At 34.4% G+C, this 19,527-nt stretch overlaps 1 long non-coding RNA gene across 1 annotated transcript; it reads left to right on the top strand.

Moving 5' to 3' along the window:
* Positions 1-5: 5 nt before the first annotated feature.
* LOC125612115 lies at positions 6-15,333 on the top strand. The gene is made up of 3 exons (XR_007342434.1): positions 6-16; positions 8,628-8,640; positions 15,084-15,333. It is a non-coding gene; the product is annotated as an uncharacterized LOC125612115 (long non-coding RNA).
* Positions 15,334-19,527: the final 4,194 nt, after the last annotated feature.

Below are 19,527 nucleotides of genomic sequence, written 5' to 3'. Positions count from 1 at the left end.
CTTAGAAGTATTTTATGTTTTTGTTCATCTGATGCACACACACACACACACAAAAAAAAAAAATCTCCTTGCATCACACTCCCTTCAGGAGATATCTGGATTACCAAGTGAAATAAGACTCGTTTTCCTGCCCTAAGTGATTTGATATGTAACTATATGGTCCAACATTTAAAGAGTAAGTTGAGAAATATGTTGATGAATATATTTATTGATGCCATGCTATAGATTCAAAGTGCTTCAATATCTAAACCTGTTGAGACTTGGGGGAAGGTTTCTCAGAGAAAGTTACTCTTTTTTTTAATTAGTTACACATGACAGTACAATGATCTTGACAATTCATACATTTGAATCAAATGGGGTATAATTTCTCATTTTCTGATTATACAGGTTGCAGAATCACATTGGTCATACAGTCACCTATATACACACAGCAATAATAATGTCTATTTTATTCTGCTCTTTAGATGAGTTTCAAGATGTGAAATAACAAAAGAGAATGAACATGCAATTTACATAAAGATGCACTATGTATGAAGTCATATAGTGTAAAACTGAATACTCACTTAAGGTAATTTTCATATGAAGAGTGGATAAAACAAATGACCAATGGAAGACTATAGACTACCAATCACTCTATCAATACTGGTGCTAAGAACTTAGAAAATGATGCCCTCCCTCCACTTTCTTTGGCCCTAAGGTTCAGTGTAAATGTCACCCTCAAGCATCTTAGCATTAGGTTTCCAGGAATATCGTGCTCATAGTGATTTTTGTTATTTAAGACAGATGCCATCTCCACCGCTCTCCTCTTTCCTTGCTGAGATCTCATCAGCATCATCTTTCAGTGTTCACATTTCTACCCACCATCTCTTCAAGGCCATCTGGGCTCCTTCTATCATGATTCCCAAACATCTCTCAACATCTATCCATTAATCAATCAAAACGCAGCTTCATATATTAGACATTTATAGCAGCAGCAGCACCCTCTTCCTGGTACCAAAAGCTGTCTTCATCTGCTAGAGCTACAGTTGCTATAAACAAAAACGTATTGTCTCAGAGCCCTGCAGCTAGACATTCAAAATAAAGGTACGGACACTGGTGGAGCCCTCTGAAGACCATCCATGAGGGAAAGACCAGCTCCATCCTTGCCTTGATGATGACCACCTTGTATTCTTGTGTCACTTCCCCTATATTTAAATTTTCTATTCCAATAGAATATAATTTACATGGGATTGGGACCCAGCCTCATACATTTTACAATTAGATGACTTTCACAACATCCAAATTCCCAAATGGAGCTTCTTTTTGCAGTACTGTAGGTAGGACCTCAACATATAAATTATATGGGGGGACACAATAAAACCATAATAGTTTCATGTGAGAACTTGACAAACAAGGAATTACCATAGTCTAGGCTTGCCAATTCCCTGAAACCTCCTTCTAAAGTCTTTGGTTGAATATTCCACATTATCCTAACTCATAAATATCTAAGAATCTATGAATTGCATATCTTCAACATTATCACAGCCTTGTTTTCAACTTGGTATCTACAATTATTTAATTGTCATCTTCAAGTAGATATCCTTTTCATGTTTATGAAACTAAATATTTCATTTTTCACAATAAATCTATTCCTTTCTAGGTTTTGTCTAGAAGGGTACTTCCTTCTGTCTTTATACTTCAAGTCAAAGTCTGATAGTATTCTCCTTCCTTTATTCACATTGCTTTTTTATACATTTATTAAATCCCCTTGGCTTTTTATTTATATTATCATGCAACTGTGATCATTCTCATTTAATTCTCTTACACTCCCTGTCAACTGCATGGACCCCCTGCCACATATACCATTTGTTCTTTGACAGATGCTAATCTCAGAGAACAGAAGCAAAAATAAAAAAAGAAATGGGAAGTAATAGTGATTATTGTACAAAGATGTGTGGTACTTTCATCCTTTCATTTATCCAACCAACAAGTATTCATAGAACACTGTATTGTGTCAAAATATTCACACGAGTTGAACTCCAGGTATCAGTGTATCTACTAGCTCATGAAGATTCAGAGTCTTCAGGGCTTTCTACTTTTCCAAATGCAAGCAACAGTGTTGAAGATAAAACATGGACCCTGACGTATATTTTAAATTCTTTGAATCTGTATTTCATAACTATTTTATACAATCTGAACAGCCACTTTCCTCCTGCAGAAGTTTTTATCCACATTTTCTTACATACTCAAGTGATATAATTTCCTGAATAATGAAATGTCACACAATCTCAAAGTCTGATTTCTGCTACTGACTAGAAAGTATTACCTTTGGAAGCTTGTCTGCAGTTTGAAGGAGGAAACTTTATCTCACTTCGAAATAGTGAGTAATCCCTCTTCCATTCAATATGCACACAAAAGAAAAAGTTGTGTTATTCTTGAAAAATATATTTAAAATTATACAACTATGTTTGTCCATTTTCTCTGGAATCTTCTAAATACTTCAGAAAATAATTAGTGATTGTAGTGGTATTCAAAGGAATTCTTGGTAAAAAGATAAAAATTAAAATTTTCCATATTAAAATAATTACCAAAAAATGCAAACAAATAATTTCAACATAGAAAAAGATAATCTAGGATTTTTAATAAAAAGAAAGTTTTCTAGGTTTTTTTCTGGTAACTTTAAAAATACCATTCAGCTTTTAAACATTTCTCCTCTTGTCCTGGTAAGGCCAAATATTTGTGCTTGGTATATGGATAGAGTATTTTTGCACCTTTTCAAATCCTTCTTTAAGAATAATAAACCATCTTCTTAAAAAACATTATAACTGTTTGTAACAGAGGAGAGCTTTTAGCAGACAGGAAAAAAGATCACTAAAGATTTTATAGCATGAACACCTGGTAATCATGGAGCCCTGCAACTGGAATGTGTCCAAGCTGATCTTTGCTTAATTACACTCCCTGGGACTCTCCACCTGTGTGTCAAGGTGAAGTACAGAAAGCACATAAGTAGAGTCAGAAGGATATAACCAGGAAAAATGTTTCAGAAACATTATGGGACAAATAATAAACAAGAATAAAATATCAGCCCTATTGAATATCAGTTCCAATGAAGATGAGTTGGTCAGAGCAATTTTAATTTTCTATTTATCAAATCTTCCTTTTGCTCCCTATTAGTTTGAGATTAAATATATTTTAAAAGTTTTACACAGCTGTAGTGTCTAGTTATTTTATGCATTTATTCTCTTTATTTTTTTTTCTTTTTCTACAAAACTAAAGAGCACCAGGCAGGGTGGTGCCCACCTGTCATCCCAGCCTTGGGGGCTGAAACAGGAAGATTGCAAGTTCAAAGCCAGCCTCAGTAACAGCAAGGCCCTAAGCTACTCGGTGAGACCCTGTCTCTAAATAAAGAACAAAATAGGGCTGGGGATGTGGCTCAGTGTTTGAGTGTGCATGAGTTCAATTCCTGGAAACTAAAGCACACGGATTTTGTTTAGACAGTATGATATTAGCTGGTGATACAATAGTTAATAAATGAGAGAAAAATATGAAAATGTAGTTTTAACTGCATCAGCATTACATCTTCTAATAGAGTCATAAAATATTAATGGGAACAACTAAAAATAGAAGCTAAATTCTCTGGACAACAATAGGTGACAGAAAATTATAAGAGTGAGACACTTTTTGAAGAAGATGATTAGATAAGGCATTTTTAAAGATTATATTTAAACTAAAGTACAAGGAAGTCAATTGCCCCTCTGGGCACACTGTCACGTGTGGAAAGATGCAATGTGGAAGACAGCTGGGCCATTTCAAGGTGCTGTACTGTCGTTGAAGCTGAAGGGGAGGGAGACAGGGAAAGGATAGAACAATGGGAAGTTGAAGGCATAAACAAGAAGCAAACCCTGCAAGATATCACAGATCTTACTAAGGAATTTGGACTTCGTTTAAAGCTTTTCTCAAATGAGATTAAAGAGGACATACTGTTCGTTTAGCAAAAATTCTCAACAATTAGCAAACCAAATCCAGAAAATGGAAAAAGACTTGTACATCACAACCAACTAAAATTATTCCAGATATGAATACCCAGTTCAACATTCAAAAATCAATTAACATACTCCATCACACCATAAGATGAAGAAAAATCACAGGATTTTTTCAGAAGAAGTATTTAATAAAGTTCTATACCCCTTCAATATGAGGACATTCTGTGAAATATATATAGAAGAAAGGTTCCTAAAGTTATATATAAAAAAGAGTATGTTACAAGCACCCCAAAACTGACATCATCTGTAATAGTGAGAATCTAGAAGCTTTCCTGTTAAGATCGGTTTTAGTCAGCTTTTATGTCACTGTAACCAAACCTATTTCCTCCTGTCACATCCTGCCTGCCTACAGGTATTACCCAGTGGATTAATCCACTCATTAGATTAAGACTCTCATGAGCTAATCATTTCACTTCCTAACATTCTTGCATTGTCTCACACAGAAGATTGGGTGGGACACCCCATATCTAAACCATAGCAATCAGGAACAAGGGAGGGATGTTCCCTCTCACTGCTTTTCAACATTGTACTCATGTCCCAGCTAATACAGTAAGATAAGAAAAAGAAAGTGTATACTACTAAGAAGAAATAAAACTGTCCTTGTTTGCAGTTGACATCAACTATGCAGAAAGTCTAAGAAAATATATAAAACTCTGGAACTAGTAAATGATCAGTGTGTAGCTGAAGTACAAAAGGATAATGTGCAGATATCAATGACTTTCCTATATGCCAGCAACACACAAGTCAAATTCAAGTTCAAAACACAGTAGAACTTACTCTAGTACTCCCCAAAATGGAATACTAGTGTATAGCTCTAATCACATAATACAAAATCTCTATGAGGGAAACTACAATGCTTTCATGAAAATGGAATTAAATGTTTTCATTCACATTCCCTGCTCATGCACAGAAAGACTTAATATTGCCAAGGTCAGTTCTTCCCAGATTGATCTTTTCTACAATCAAAATCTTTATGACCTCATTTTATGTGATGTAGACAAACTAATTAGGAAGTATACATTCTGAGGCAAAGACACAGAAAGTGTAGCTTCATGACCAGGAGGATGTTTTTGAAGAACAAAATTGAACAGTGAACACTACCCAACATCAAGACTTGCCACAAAACTCTGTAATCAATACATGCAGTATTTGTGAAAGATAATAAAAGTTGATTTCAGAGGAGACAAGTATGCCACCCAGTTTAGAAGACAGGTTGGTAGTTTCTCATGTACTGACATGCTCTTACCTACAGTTAAGCAATTAGGCTCCCTGGTGCTCATCCAAATGACACAGAAGTTTATGTTCACATAGAATCCTGTACATATGTTGTGTCTGTTTTCTTCCTAACTGCCAGAACTTCGAAGCAACAAAGATGGCAGTTAGTGGCTGAACAATAAGGAACAGACCATTATACAATAAAATATTATTTGTTGCTAAAAAGAATTGAGATATTGAGCCATGGAAAGACCTAGAGGAAACCCCAAAGTATATTACCAAGTGAAGAAGCCAGTCTGAAAAGTCTTGTGGTGGTAACTGGATGACTATCCAGAAAAGTCAAAACTGTGGAAAAAGTAAAAATTTCAGTAGTTATGAAGCAGACAGGATTTTCAGTTCAGTTAATCTCTTCTGTATGATTCTGTGAGTGTGAACACATCGTTACATGTTCTTCCAAAACTATAGAAAGTACAACTCCAAAAGCCAAGAGATAACCCTAACATAAACTAGGATCATTTGGATGATGTCAATGTTTATTAATGAATTGTCAAAGGACCCAGTATGGTGTGGGAAGTTTATAGTGTGTGCTCTGGTTTAAAAGTGTACCCTAAATGTCATGTCTTAGAAACAATGCAACAGTGTTGAGAGGTGAGACACTCAAGAGGCAATTAACCCACAGGATTAATATTGTGGTACTCAGTGGCGGGGCAGGAGGCAGGTGGGGGCCCAGTGTAGGTATTCTTAGGGGTAGGATGCTGATAAAGGTGAGCTCAGCCCTCCCTTGCAGTCTCTTTCTTGCCCTCTTCTCTCCTTTTCCCTTTATGAAGGGATGGCACCATCCCTGACTCTCTCCAGATGCCAGTGCCATGTTCTTGGGCTTCCCAGATTCCAAAACCATGAGAAAATTATTCTTTATTCTTTATGAATTCATCAGTCTCACTTATTCTGTTAGAGCAGCAGAAGATGGACCAACAGGGAAACTGTGGGGAGGAAGAGATTTCATAAAAATGTCTATTCTGCTAAAATTTCAGTGAACCTAAAACTGCTTAAATAAAAAAGTTCTTATTTTAAGAAAATATGGGAGATATGCAGAGTGAGGAAACTAGATGACCCAGGGCCTTACAGATCTCCATTAGCAATGAAATGGTTAAAATATTTTCAACATAGCCTAATATGGATTTTAAGCAAGATTAAATGTTAAGTTGGAGAGAGGAAACTAGGGTTAGGCTTCTTATTTATGATTTTGTAACTTTGAGATAGTTATTTTAACCATACAGCAGCCTCATTTTTTTCTCTGCAATGAGGGTTATAATATATAAATCAAGAATTTTGATAATACAGCATAACATATAAACTATTCACACAACATCTATCAGATACATAGAAGTGTACAATATGCTTTTCAATTTGTTTTTATAATGAGAGTATTAAACATGTCTGAATTCTGTTAAATAAACCTAGAAATGAATGAGATTTCTGGTAGAAACTAATTATTATTTTCTCATTGATACTACTCAAAGTCCTATTTTTAAAAGTTCATTGGTAAAAGAGTAGTACAAATTAAAAATTAGAAGACAGCATTATTGTTCTCCATGTAGATCATAATTTAAATCTACTGAAGCATCTTTTCCAATAATTATATCAGGTCCTTGACAGACAGCATCTTTTACCTGACAAGGATGAAGATCACTATGGTTTTTATACCAAGAAACCACACTAACCATAGAGTCCTGCAACTGGAATGTATCCAAGAATGACTTTTCCTTAATCACATTCAGTGGGAATTCCCACAAGTATATACCTGTAAATATGCCAAAAGGTCAAGAAGATTCGATTAAAAAAAGCTTCAGAAACAGTTGAAAATTGACAGAATGATAATTGACAGAAATATCAGTTTATTTAATTTGTTTCACGAAGATGAATTTATCACTTATTTCCACACTGCCAGATTCAAGTTTTTTCCATTTATCTAATACTGAATTTTATCTCACAATTTGTTTATGATTGGGAATATTTTTTAAAGATTTATGTAGGTACAGTAACTACCTATTTATCTGTTTGTTAATTAGTGTTTTGAACAATATTAGAACACCTATTTCAAATTCTATGCTATTAAATGGTATAAAAGAATAATGAAACAGAAAATCAGATCACAGATAGACTGCATCAGATTTATGTTTTGTAATGTAGTCACAAAACAATCATGGGAACAACTAATCACGGTAGATAGAACAAAGTGAAGTCCAAGACATGACAATAGCAAACCCTCAGGGCATTACAGATCTTTCTCAGAAATTTGAAATTATTAAGGTTCTTTTCCAATGAGAGTAAGAAGGACTTGTACTCTCTGGTTCAACAAAAATTCTCAAAAAACATTAGCAAATTCAATCTGAATATATAAGAATCATATACCATGACCAACTGAGAGGTAGCCTAGATACATAAGGCTGGTTTAGAATTCAAATATCAATTAATGCAATGCATTAAACCAAAGGATAAATATAAAAAAAATCACATGGTTATGTCAATATTTGTGGTTAAAGCATTATAAAAATTCAACACTTACCTCTTTTTTAAAAGAACTCTCAGTAAACTAGGAATATAATAAAATATCTTAAACTTAATAAAGAGTACCTACAAAACGGCCTATCACTGATAACATCCTCAGCAGTGAGAAACCAGAAACCCTCCTTGTAAGATAAGATTCTTTCATATAAGGCAAGGATTCTTCTTCTCACCACTGCTTTTCAACATTGTACTGACAGTGCTTATGAGTACAATCAGGCACAATAGAGAAAGAAATGCATGCTTAAAAAATAAATTCATCTTTGTTTAAAAATAACATGATAATCTGTGAAGAACTTCCAAAAAACAAACAAAATGCTACAAAAATCTGGAATCAGTAATTACAGCAAAGCTGCAGGATACAAGGCTAATATGCAAAGGGTGTTCACTTTTCTATATACCAGCCACAAACAAGAGGATGCTGATGTTAAGTACACAATACCATTTACTCTAATATTTCCAAAAATTGAATAATTAAGCATATATCTAACAAAATATGTTACAAAATCTATACAAGAAAATTATCAAAGCTTGGGTGAACAAAGAAACAAGATAATGGAGAGTTACTAACTGTTCACAGAGGGTAAGACTCAAACAGCATTGCCAAGAGGTTAATGCTTCCCAGCTAGATCTTCATAACAAATGCAGTTCCAATCAAAATCCTAACACATTACTTAGTAGATGTTCACAAGTTAATTCTAAAGTTCATATGGTGAGGCACAAGGCTCAGAATGAGCAACCCAATACTGAGGGGAAGAATAAAAATGGACAATTAACAATACCTAATTTTAATACAGTATAAGATATGAAATCAATACAGTGTAGTATTGATGAAAGAGTAGACAAATAGATCAAAGGATACACAGAGATGTCAGCCGCTCTGGAAAACTGGCAGTTCCTTATGAATGTAAGCATACTCACCACAGAATTGAGTAACTGGGCACCTTAGCATTTAGCTAAATAAGCAAAAAAATGTATTCCTTAGAGAAAGAGACACTCAAATGTTTACAAAAATTTTTATTCATACTTGCCAAAAGATAGAAGCTACAATGATGGTTTCAGCACATGAATGGATAAACACATTGTGGTCCATCCAGAAAATAAAATATAATTCATTTTTTAAAAGAAATAAGCTACTGAGCCATGAACAGACGTAAAGGAAACTTCACAGAAAATAGCCAAGTAAAAGAAGCCAGTCTGAAAGGCTGCATGTTGTATTGTCCCAATCATATAACATTCCAGAGAGTGTGACACTGTGGAGAAAGTAAAATCATTAACAGTTGTCAGGGGTTGGAGGGAGGGAGATGACTGGGTAGATCACAAAGAATGTTTTCTTTAGTGAGTCTCTTCTATGACTCTATAATAGAAATGCATGTCTTATACATTTCTTCAAGTCCTTATAAAGTACAACTCCAAGAGTCAAGAGGGTACCCTGATTAATAAAGGAATTTAAATTTTAATGTTGCATCATTACTGATTAATCAATTGTAAAATGTACCACCAAGGTGTGCCGCAGTCTGGCTGGGCACACAATCATGAGCCACCACACAGCTTGTAGATTCAAACAGCAACTCTTTATTCCCGAACTCTCACTGGTACTCTACATGCACGTTCTGGGGAAATCCACGTTCTCTGCCCAAATCCACGTTCTCTGCCCAAATCCACGTTCTCTGCCCAAATCCACCTCCACTGGGCTTCTATCTCTCAAAAAATACTGTCTAAATCCCGTGAGAACTCAAGGGGAACTCAGGCAGCAGGATACGCCCTATTCCCAGGAGGAATAATCTTAAACCTGGAACGCCCTAAACCCAATTATCTTAAACCGGGAACACCCTAATCCGCCTTGGTCCTTGAGCAAGGTCACCTACATTCAATGTCACTGCAAATGTCAGCAACATGGGGTACGCTGGCAAGGAAATTGTCATACCTACTTGGCTAATGGCTCCCAGCAAAGGTGTAGGGAGTTAACTGTGTATTCTATGGTTTAAGTGAGACCCATAAACTTCATGAGCTAGAAAAAATGCAATAGTGTTGAGATGTGGGACCCTCAAGAGGGGATAAATCTACTGGGTTAATGCTGTTATCATGGTAGTGGGTTGTTTATCACAAGAGCAGGTTCCTGACAAATGTGAGCTCAGCCCTCCCTTACTGTCCCATTCTTCCCCTCTCTTGCCCTTCCACCTTCAACATGGGATGACTTGGACCATCTCCAGATGCCAGTGCTGTGCTCTTGGGCTTCCCAGCTTCCATCACAATGAGAAAATTACTCTCTATTCTTTATGAAATTTATCAGCCTCAGTCATTCTGTTACAGTTGCAGAAAATGGACATTCCAGAAAGTGCAGGTGGGGGAGGCTGCATTACTGGGGAAGGAGGATATATAGAAGGTCCAGGTCCTTTGTATTCAAATGTCTTTGAGTTTAAAACTGCTTTAAAAATAACATTCATTATGTTTTTTTAAAAAAATGTGAGAGTTAATTAAGGCCAGGGAGCACCCAAATACTAGAAGATAAGCTAGAAGATCCAGAGACCTAAATGCGGACCAGAACTTCAGTCAGACCAAAATGTGAGTTAAGATGGAATAATAATACCCTTTTGAACATAACCTATTATGGATTTTAAACAGTACTGCAAAGAGGTTGAGAGACATGATTAGGTTAACTATTCTTCTTATGATTTTATACCTTTGAAAGTTTTTTTTTTCAAACTGTAAGCAGCATTTTTTGTAAAATGAAAGAAATATTGCAATTAAACTTTTGATAATACAGTAAAGAAGTGTAGAGTACCCATACAGTGTCTGATACACAGAAGTATATAATAGACTTTTATTTTCTTAAATGAGAATACTAAACATGCCTTTTTAAAATGGAAATGAATGAGGTAGTGAATAGAAGCCAATTGTTCCTTTTTAGATGTCAGAACCAATAATCACAACTTTAAAAACTGTTTTATGAGAGGCAGGCCCAGGATAGTCCCGCTGATCCATGTAGAGATCAAGTAAAGCCAGGAGTGTCTTGCCAACTCCCACAGACAGGCAGTCCCAGGACAGCCCTGCCAACCCGTGCTGAGCCCAGATAGGCTGTGAACAGTACTGGTGACCCATGTGGAGCCCAGGCAGGCCCAGGTACAAGACTTCCCACCATGCTGAGGGCCACACCTGCACACCACAGCACTGCAGCTCCAAACAGGTGGCCCCAAATTATCCTTTGGCTTCCCGGCTCAGCCCCATTTCTAAAAGTGATTGCTGCTATCTTGGGATACCACCAATGACATCTCAGGTTTGACACTACATCACACAAACTATGGACGTGGCCACTTTCATCTAGGGGCAACAGCCAGGACCCAGAAGATCATCAGCAAGGTCCCTGCACATTTGGTTACACCAGAGCTATGCCTGCTAGGTGTGCTAATAACCACCATCCTGTTACAGAGGCAGGAGAGCCTTGCACTGGGTTCCCCCTTTCTCTCTTTTCTCCTCTTAACAGCCAACTTCTTTTGATTCATCTTTTACTCTTCCTATGATCAAATACCTCTGCATTCTTACCTTCTACCTCATAAACATCACACCCTACAACCCCCCAAACTTTTCTCTCTTTGTTCACCATTAGAATCTGTAGACCCTTTTGCAAACCTACTGTTTATAATGCAGATAATAATTGAACACATTATTCCTGTTTATTCCTGTAATTATCCAGACAGGAACTATATGGTTTAAAGCTGTCTATACTTTGAATTGGGTTCTGTTAGTATTGATCTCCCCCTCAAAGGTGAGACATTGGTAACCTGCAGGGACACTATAAGATTATAGGTACAAACTGTAATACCTGATAGAAGGGAAGACACATAGAGAGCATGAGAAGAAAAAGGAAGAAAGTGTCCCAAACGAACCAAGATGATACAGCAATAGAATCCATTGATAGCACAATAAATTAAATGTCAGAAAAGGAGTTCATAATTTACAAACTTAAAATGATCTGCAAAACAAACAAAGAGAGAAGAGAGCAAATACAGGCAATAATTGTCACTGCAATAAAGAGATAAGAGAGCAAATATAGATAACAATTGATCAATCCAACAAAAAGCTAAGAGAGCAGAAAGATTACTTCAAGAAAGAGATGGAGATTGAACAAAAACCAAATGTAAATCCTTGAAATGAAGAAAATAATAAACCAAATAAAAAACTTATTAGAAGTCATCACCAACAAACTACATCACTTGAAAGACTGAACCACAGACAATGAAGACAAAAATGCACTCTTGAAAATAAAGTGGACCACACAGTGAAGATGATAAGAAACTATGAACAAAACATTCAAGAATTATGGGATAACATCAAAAGACCAAATCTACAATTTATTGGGACAGAGGAAGGCACAGAGATACAAACGAAAGGAATGAAAAATCTCTTTAATAAAATAATATCATAAAATTTCCCAAACATGAAGAATGAATCAGAAAATCAACTGCAAGAGGCTTACAGGACACTAATACATAAAACTACAACAGATCTACACCAAGGCACATTATAATAAAAATGCCTAGCAGAGAGAATAAGCATAGAATTTTAAAAACTGAAAGACAAAAATTCCAGTTTACATATGGGGGAAAACAATTTGGATCTCACCAGACTTCTCAATCTAGACCCTCAAAGCTAGGAGATCCTGGGACAACATATATCAAGCTCTGTAAGAAAATGGATTGCTAACAATCTAATATCCAGCAAAATTAAACTTCAGATTTGATGACAAAATAAAAACCTTCTATGATAAACAAAAGTTAAAGGAATTTACAGTGAGGAACCCTGCTCTACAGAACATTCTTGGCAAAACATTCCATGAGGAAGAAAGGAAAACAGTAATGAAAATCAGCAAAGAGATGAACTACACTAAAGGAAAAACAAATCAAAGAAGATACTAATTCAAGTAAAACACCAAAACAAACCAAAATGACTGAGGATACAAACATATTTCAATAAGAATCCTAAATTAACATTCAGGGTTATTATTGAAATATGTTTGTCAATTATTTTTGTCAATTGATGTTTGCCAATCATCAATTAAAAGACATAAACTAGCAGATTGGATTTTTTAAAAAAGACCCCAAAATATACTGCCTTCAAGAAACTCATCTTATTGGAAAATTTAAGGTGAAAGTGTGGGAAAAAAAACACTCCACTCACATGGACCATATAAACAAGCAGGAGTTTCCATCCTCACATCAGATAAAATGGGCTTCAAATCAAAGTTAGTCAGAAGAGATAAAAAGAACATTTCATATTGATTAAGGGAATCATACATCAACAAGACATAAAAATTATAAATATTTATGCCCCAAACAATGGGGCATAACAAAACAAACATCAAACAAACACTTCTCAATTACAGGAATCAAATAGACCACAACACAATAATATTGGGTGAATTTAACATTGAATAGATCTTCCAAACAAAAATTAAACAAAAAAATTATAGAACTCAAAAATGCAATCAATGATTAAGACTTAACAGAATATATAGAATATTTCACCCATTAATGAGCACATATACTTTTTTCTCGGCAGCACATTGATCCTTCTCTAAAATAGAGCATATATTATGCCACACAGCAACTCTTATCAAATAAAAAAGGAAGAGACACTACTGTGGATTCTATCAGACCATAATGGAATTAAATTAGAAATCAATGATAAAATAAAAACTAGAAGCTACTCCAAAACCTGGAGAATAAATAATATGCTATCCAATGATGCATGGAGAGCAGAAGACATCAGGTAGGAGATTTAAAAAAAGATTAAAAAAATCTTAGAGGTAGATGAGAACTCTAATACAATATACCAAAAATCTCTGGAAGGCTCTGAAGACAACACTAAGAGGAAAGTTCATTGTATTGAGATAATTCATTAAAAGAAGAAAATGTCAACAAATAAATATCTCAAAGCCTTAGAAATAGATGAACTCATCAAAACCAATAGTAGTACAATAAAGGAAATAATTAAAACCAGGGCTGAAATCAATAAAATTAAAACAAAATAAACAATTTTTAAAAATTGACAAAACAAAAAAAAATAGTACTTTGAAATAAATAAATAAAATTCTTTAACCCTTAGCTACCCTAAGGAACAGAAGGAGAGAGAAAATTCAAATTTCTAAAATTTGTGATAAAAAAAATCAGGAAAAAATACCACTGAAATACATAAGATAATTAGAAACTATTTTGAAAACTTATATCCCACAAAACAGAAAGCATTGAAGACACCAAGAAATTTCTAGAGAAATATGAGCTGCCCAACTGAATCAGGAGGGCATAAACAATTTAAATAGATCAATTTTGAGCAATGAAATAGAAGATGCCATCAAAAGCCTACCAACCAAGAAAAGCCCAGGACCAGACAGATTCTTGGCTGAGTTCTACAAGACCTTCAAAGAAGAACTAATCCAATACTCTTCAAATTATTCCATGAAATAGAAAATGGGGGAATCCTTCCAAACTCATCCTATGAGGTTAGTATCGCCTGGATACATAAGCCAGACAAAGACACATCAAGGAAAGAAAACTTTAGACCAATATCCCTGATGAACATAGATGCAAAAGTTCTCAATAAAATTCTGTAAAATTGCATTCAAAAACATATTCAAAAGATAGCCTACCATGATCTAGTGAGGTTCATTCCAGGGATGCAGGGTTGGTTCAATATACAGAGATCAATAAAAGCAATTCATCCCATTAAAAGACTTAAAAATCATATGATCTTCTAATAGATGCAGATAAGCATTTGATAAAATACAACACTCTTTTATGTTCAAAATACTAGAAAAACTAGGGATAGTAGAAACATACCTCAACATTGTACAAGATATCTATGCTAAACCCAAGGCCAACATCATTCTAAATGGAGAAAAATTAGAAGCATTCCCTTGAAGAACTGGAACAAAACAGGGATGCCGTCTCACCACTCCTACTCAACATAGTCCTTGAAACTCTAGCCAGAACAATCAGACAGATGAAAGAAATTAAAGGGATATGAATAGGAACTCAAACTATCACTATTTGTCTAAAACATGATTCTACATTTAGAGGATCCAAAAACCTCCACAACCATAAAATTTCTAGAATTAATCACTGAATAGAGCAAAATAGCAGGGTATAAAATCAACACCCATAAAACAAATGTATTTCTATACATCAGTGATGAACCCTCAGAAAGAGAAATTAGAAAAACTACTCCATTCAAAATAGCCTCATAAAACAAATAAAATGCTTGGGAATCAATCTAAAAAAAAAGAGATGAAGTATCTATACAGTGAAAACTACAGAACACTAAAGAAAGAAATTGAAGAAGACCTTAGAAGATGGAAAGATCCCCCCTGTACTTGAATAGGAAGAACTAATATTATCAAAACAGCCATACTAACAAAAGTGTCATACAGATTTAATGCAATTCCAATTAAAATCTCAACAACATTCCTCATGGAAATAGAAAAAGCAATCATGAAATTCATTTGGAAAAACAAGAAACACAGAATAGCCAAACAGTACTCAGCAAAAAGAGTGAAGCAGTAGACATCACAGTAACAGATAGCTATCATATAAAAAAATGGCATGGTATTGGCACCAAAATAGACATGTAGACCAATGACACAGAATAGAAGACACAGAGACAAACCCACATTAATGCAGTTATCTCATACTAGACAAAGGTGTCAAAAACATACGTTGTTGAAAAGATAGCTTCTTCAACAAATGGTGCTGGGAAAACTGGAAAGTCATATGCAGCAAAATGGAACTAAGTCCCTATCTCTCACCATGCACAAAGCTCAACTCAAAGTGGATCAAGAACATAGAAATTAGACCTGAGACCCTGCACCTAATAGAAGAAAAAGTAGTCCCAAAAAGTAGGCCCATAGAGAAAAAGGTTCACTCATACATTGCTGGTGGCACTGCAAATTGGTGCAGCCACTATTAAAGCAATATGGAGATTCCTTAGAAAACTTGGAATGGAACTACCATTTGTCCCAGCTATCCCACTCCTTGGTCTATACCCAAAGGACTTAAAGTAAGCATATTATAGTGACACAGCCACATCAATGTTCATAGCAGCTCAATTCACAATATCTAAACTGTGGAACTGACCTAGATGCCCTTCAACAGATAAAGAAATTTGGTACATATATACAATGGAATATTACTCAGCATTAAAAGAGAAAAAAATATGGCATTTGCAGGTAAATGGATGGAATTGGAGACTATCATGCTAAGCCAAGTAAGTCAACCCCAAAAAACCAAAGGCTTAATGTTCTTTCTGATAAATGGATGCTGATACATAATGGGGGTGAGGGTGTCATGGAGGAAATGGAAGACCTTTGATTGGACAAAGGAAGGGATGGAAGGGAAGGGGGCATGGGGGACAGGAACAATGGGGGAATGAGAGGAACATCATTATTCAGGTACATGTATGACTGCACATGAGTTGTGACTCTCCATCGTGTACAACCAGATAAATGAAAAATTGTGCTCCATTTGTGTAAAAGGAATAAAAATGCATTCTGCCATCATGTATAACTAATTAGAACAAATAAAATTAAATTAAAATTGTATTATACATGAAAAAAATACTGTTTTGTGAAAAATGAAATTGAAACCAAAATTCTAGAACATATAAAATTTTTCAAAGGAAAGCCCTATCTCAAACAGTGGGATACTATTACTAGTGCTCAGAGGAAATTTTAAGGTCATAAGCTTTTGCATGTTTTAAACACTAAAAAATAGATTAAGAAATCTTTCAATTAATAATGTTAGAAAACAAAGCATAAAAATGACCAAAAGTAAAATAGGTAGAACAAAATGAAGATAACAATGGTTTCTTCCATCATAAAAAAGAGCTATCCTGTGTGTGTTTTTCATTACTATAACAAATTAGAGCTAATTCAACTTAATAATAGAAAAGATTTAACTAGGCTCACCATTTTAGTTCATCACCAATTGGCCTCTTTGCTTTGGGCCTTTGGTGAAGCAACACATGGGGAACAAGTTGCTGAGTGAATTGTTCACAGCACTTATGAGATATAAAAATGAAAGAGAGGAAAAGATCAGAGTCCCACAATCCTTTTCAAAGCATCCCCTTCAACCACCTAAAACCTCTCACTAGGCCTCACCTCTACACATGTTAGCCATCTTCCAAAAGCCAAGGAACCAACTTCTGTGTGTTCTTTAGGACATTCCAGATTCAAATAATAGTAATATATATTTGGTAATTGGACACAAGTTAACAACTAATGAGAAACTGAACAAATTACTATCTATTCAAATCACAATAGTGAAAGAATCACAAATCTCAAATTTAGAAATGACACAAAAAGATCAAAGAAAGTTTTAAAAAATTGAGTAGTTGTATCAATTGTAATACAAAAATAAGTAACTGAATTAGAATCAAGTAAAATAAATTTTAATCAGAATTCAATTTATAATTTCACAAGAAATTATGAACTACCAAAATTTCAAATATATTCATTATTTTGTATTTAAAGTATGTTTCTTATAGTAAGAATATAAATGAGTCGTGTTATTTTTATGGAGTCTGCAATCTTTGCATTTTATCATGGTATTTAGACCATTTACATTTAATGTACTTTGTAGTAAAGTTCATTTTAAACATATCATCTTGCTATTTTTCTATATGCTTTGTATGTTCTTTATTCTTTTTTCCATTTTATGCCTTCTTGCACATTATTATTTATCTTCATTGTTCACTTATTTACGTAATTCTTACTTTGGGGGGCTTATAAATTATAATTCCAGCTAGTTTCAGTCTAATAACAACTGATATTATAATACTTTATGTATTTTATAAAACTTAAAATAGTAAAATTATTATTTCCCTTTTGTGCACTTATGGCATTATTGTCAAACTATGTATGTTTAAAAGAACAAAATATGTTATCTTAATCAGGGGTGTTTGTGTTTGTGTGTGTGTGTGTGTGTGTTGTTGTGTTGTGGTGCTATTGATTGAACGCAGGCTTTGTGTATTCAAAGCAAACACTGTACCAACTGACTTATATCCCCAGCTCAATCAGGTATATTTTAAAGAAATTTAAATAATAAAAAAATTCTTAAATATTGACTCATGTAGTTACTATTTTTGGTGATCTTCATTTGGTTGTACTGACTGATAGTATCACCTAGGATCATTTTTCATGAGTCTGAATAACTTTCCTTAACATTTGTAATGAAAACCACTGAGACCACCATTATCTTAATCGACTTTTAACATTTTCTCCATGTTATTGACTTAGAGTAACTTGTTTAGGATGTGTTTTCATATAGTTTTCTTTATTCTTCTTATGCCTTTCTTCATGCAGCTTCCTGGGCCCCAGTACTTATGAAGTCTACCAATTTAAAAATATTTCTTTCATTATTTCTTTAAATATTTTTTGTACGCTCTGACACAATTTTCCTTTGGCATATATATTTATGGATTTAGTTGTAGAGGTTCAGCAACTCACTATGTGTGTTCCTGTTTTGTATTTTGATACATTTTATTTTGAATAGTTTTAGTGTATCTTTTGTAATCTATTGCAATGTCTAATGTGCTATTAATCACATACCTCCCACCTTTTATTTTCTTACTGAAAATAGTGTAACTTTTGTCTCTTTAGCAAATTCAGATTGGGTTATATTTTATCTTTCTTATGTCTAATTTTTTAGCATATAGAATGTAATTACAAATTCTTTCAATATCCTTTATGTTACTGCTAATATATGTATTACTTCTGAGTAGTGTTCCAATTATTTACTTATTCTATTTAAAGTGCATGATTTAGTGGTTCATTTCATGCCTTATATTTTTGCATTGGATGTCAGAATGTATTGTTTTACTGTGTTGAGTACTAGGTATCATCACATTTATAAATATTCTTAAAAATTGTTCGGAGTTACAATGAAGTTGTTTGGAAATAAGGTGATTTTTGTATGTTTTTCTGTTCATCATTTTTGAAATGTTCTTCTTATTATATTTAACCAAGCTAGAGAAATTCCAATTGTAAATCTAATAACATCCCACAACTGAGCAAAGATCTTTCTAAGTCTCAGCAGAAGACCTGCCCCCTGTGCTGTGAGGATTCCAGTTCAGCTGGTGAAAATAGACATTGTTCTAGGTCCAGCAAATGCAGCACTCCTCTCTCTGGCTAGGAGTTTTGCTGCTCCAGGTAGTGTCCTGAAATGCAGGAACAGTGCTGAATAATTTAGGGGAAACTCTGGAATTCTTCATGGTGCTCCTTATCTTGTTCCATTTCCCCATCAAGGCCAAAATTAACATTACAAGAACAAGTTTAAGTAAATATCAGAAAATTAATTTATACTTCATAAATAGGCCAAAAAAATCACAAGTTAATTGTAATAGGTTCTTAAGCATAATTAGTTAATGCTATATCACTTTATGAAAAATAGGTTAGGAGAATAAATATATATAAATATGTATTTTTTTCCTTAACATAAATTGAAGGAATGTATCCTAAACTCAAAGTCGGTACCATGCTTAAAGCAAATCACAAAAATTAATGATTTTTTTCTCTAAGCCATTTAAAAATGCTTTGTATGTGAGTCTTCATGTCAAAACAGGAACTTATGAGATACAAATGGAAATTACTCAACAGGACGCTCCGAACACCCTGAGAACAGTGAGGAGGGTGCTTTCCTGCACCATGTGAGATGAAGGAAGAGGACATCATCCT

The sequence above is a fragment of the Marmota marmota genome, unplaced genomic scaffold (assembly GCF_001458135.2).
Source record: "Marmota marmota marmota unplaced genomic scaffold, marMar, whole genome shotgun sequence".
Taxonomy (NCBI): Eukaryota; Metazoa; Chordata; class Mammalia; order Rodentia; family Sciuridae; genus Marmota; species Marmota marmota.
Note: the sequence above shows the minus strand (reverse complement) of the source record. Positions and strands in the feature narration are given on the sequence as shown.